Source organism: Phytophthora infestans, genomic scaffold, assembly GCF_000142945.1.
Source record: "Phytophthora infestans T30-4 supercont1.23 genomic scaffold, whole genome shotgun sequence".
NCBI lineage: Eukaryota > Oomycota > Peronosporomycetes > Peronosporales > Peronosporaceae > Phytophthora > Phytophthora infestans.
The window spans coordinates 1,873,887-1,877,342 of record NW_003303736.1 but is presented as its reverse complement, the minus strand read 5'-3'; positions in this window follow the sequence as shown (position 1 = coordinate 1,877,342).

The window sequence follows — 3,456 nt, the reverse complement described above, 5'->3', positions numbered from 1 at the left end:
CACTCCCCACTTCAACTGTATCAGTAGTGTAAACTCCTAAACCACACCGCACAGTCTCGAAAAGTTTCAATGAAAGGCATTCCTTTACAGAATTGCCGCATTGCCATTGAATAGCGCAATTCTGCTTTGAGCAGTAGACGTCCGAACGGGAGTTCATGCATTCGTCAATGTAACAATCTCCGATGCATTCACATTTCCCCAGATTTCCAATGTTCTTAAACCTGATGCCGTTTGGATTTTTTTCTTGTAGACCCGGGTTACATCAGGTGGCCATTCGACCGGTTCTTTGGTGGCAATACGGCTCTTCTTTTCTGTAATTTCGCAATCTGCAACAGTATCATTCTCGACAGAAATGCTGTCATTTGTGTCTGGATCATCCTCATCATTAGTCACCTCACACTGACCTACCAGCTGCGCAGGCATCGTATTTGCGCTTGCTGCGTGCAAAGCGGCCGCACGCTCACGTCGGAGTAAACGAAGGGCCTCTACCACATCTGGTCTTTGCATGAACGCCTTGAGAAATTGTGAATTGCCAGGTTGTGCGTGGGTTACTCGTGTTGAATGCCGGCCGGGTTTACGCAGCTTTTGGTGGTGTTTGCGCTTGGATCGTTGCTTCAGCCCCAATCGGACGATGTTGTTGTTTCCGACGCTGATCTTCGGTCAGAAGCGTTTCAAAAACGGACAGCTTATCTGCAATAGCAGCGTGATCATCACGGCTGATGCTGCTTTTTGCTTGCTCAACGGCGCCACTCAGCCTGCGATTCTCGGGCCCCATGTCCACTGAGCTACCTACCTGAGTGGTGCGTTCACTGGGACCTCCTTGTGTCACAGTTGGCGTAACCACAGCAACACTGCTGACACTTGTCGTCTCACGATCTAATCCAGATGCAGCCAATGCTTCCGAAATACCACGACTAAATGCACTCTCTTGAAATTCCACTTCCACGGTACCATCAATTAAATCACACGAGCTGAGCCGGTAAAATTTTGACGAGCACGGATCATTGCTATCGTCCGTAACACGAGAAATGCGTGTCCAAAGCGGGAGCATTTCGAGTCGATTCATTCGAATCGGGTAGGTTGGGTCAGTGTGCTGCGCAATACTGACAATGGTGGCCATTCTCCGACCCCTCTTATCGCCATATACATACGTCGGCGAATAATACTTGACCACATCGCCAGGTCGTAAAGTCAGTTTTGAAGATACGCCTCCCCCAATAACACTGTTTGAGACGTCTATTTGATCGCTCAATGCTGAACTCCGATTCGAAACTGCATTTCCGTCTAGAGTACCCATAATCTGTGTCAAAACAAATTAGAGCCATGCCATCTCCGTTAGCACCCTACAAAACTCATTCCGACTAGTAATAGATGCGCACCTCTCTTCTCAAATCGAATAGCCTACGGATCCTTGCTGGCGAGCTGTACTTGGCGTGTTATAGCCCGGCAACCTCTACACACTTCCTGCACATACACATAAATTGCCAAACCGACAGCGTTAGACCTCCTTCGGAGTTGCAACCACTTGCACAAGGTGCACACACCTCTTGCCAACGCGGGCAGCCTACGGATCCTTGCTGACGAGCTGTCCTTGCCGAGTTACTGCCCGGAGACCTCTACACACTTCCTGCACATACACATAAATTGACAAACCAACAGCGTTAGACCTCGTTCGGAGTTGCAACCACTTGCATCAGCCGGGCACCTTTGTTGGCGACGCGCGTTGCCTACGGAGACTCGCGTCCGAGGTGTCCTCCACGAGTTATGGCCCGGTGACCACCTTGGGGGAAGCTGCTATTGGGGTGACGTGAGTTGCTATATGAGAAGCGAGGGTTGCTTGTTGGCGGTGTTGTTATATAAGGGCTATGTTGCAACTTGAGGGAAGTCAAGGGCTCGCAATCTTTGACCGCACTCTGTGACGCCTGTCGCTTGCTTCTGTGAATCTACCACATTCTCTGTGATACTACCCATTCTGCTCTGTATTTTTCATATTCCGTCGTTAGACTAGCTGAAGTATTACTAATCAACGGTGATGGAAATGGAGTCCGGGACAAAAATTGAGACGCTAGATAGTGCGTTCAGCAACACACCACACTAACCTTGCTGTCACGCTCACAATAATCGTGAAAAATTGTGAAGTGACAGCAAAGTTGGTGCGGTGTGTTGCTGAGCGCACTATCTAGCGTCTCAGGCTACATATGTATGAGACCCACGATCTGGACGAGGCTAATGGCGGATAACAAGAACAAATATCTTGATTTCGCTTTATCGACCTCAAACAACTGCAGCCGTTTGCTGTTTTCCATCTCGATCGGCTTTGTATGTGTCACAGTGAAATACTAGAGCAAATACTAGTCAGTTTTAAAGCCTGCCATCACTAGTACTGCTGCTTTAGAGCCTGACCGAAAGAGTTCTTTGGTGAACCCTCAGTTCACAGAGTGGCAGGAATTGTACTTAAGTGAATAAATATATCATAAAATATCATTTACTTTGAATCTAATATTTTTCAAATCTCTGAGCTAATATTACAAATAATGCTAACTTTTGAAAACTGAGCTACTATCGAAATTTAATATCGAAAATAGTACTATTACTATCAGAAAATATCATATGATATTTGGTTACCATTAGCCCCTGATCATGGCAGGGAGGTGGTAATCATTGTTAAATGATTAAGCTTACATGCTGTTTGTGTATTTAAAAACGCACCAGGAGTGTGTAATCATGGCACCGTACTGTACATGTTGCACATTATTAATGGATTTAATAAAACATTATACTTTTAAGGTGCTGCAGCCTGCAGTGCAGTATTCCTTGCTTCCACGATTTGATTAAAGTGCGTACAGGTACACATGGATTACTGTACTGTGCGCCTGAAAATGCCTCGTTGTTCGATCCACAACAACAAGCCAACAACAAAACATGTTCCATTGCTCTTCCTCGGTTCATTTTGCGATTTCCCCTCTCCTGCAACACTTCCGCTTCTCACCTGTAACGACCATGTTGCAGTTGTTCGGTTCGTTTTTTACGTTTGTGATCGGCTCTGCTATTGTGCTCGCTGCTCCGGTCCCCGATGGTACTTGGCCGACTAGTCAAGGTCGTGTCAGCTTTCCGGAAGTCTACGTCGTCGAATCGGGCCAAGTATTCGACGGTGGCATCTCCAGCGTTCCAAGCGTGACAGGCAAGTTGATAACTCTACTAACGCGAATCTTGTGTCCCGAGATGCTATCCAAGCTCCCAATATAAGGTCTTAGAGGTTCGGAGGCTCAACCGAGACGCTTCAGCACGGGTTTGTCGACAAGACTGGAGAGCGCACCTGTGTCTGCCATCCATTTCGAGAGGGCAGCAGGTCGATGAAGGCGTCCGACAGCACTTGTACACCTCAACGCTGCAGAAGACACGCTTGACATCAGGGACGACACTTTCTACTGTCGTCAAAGAGATCAGCGCCGCTCA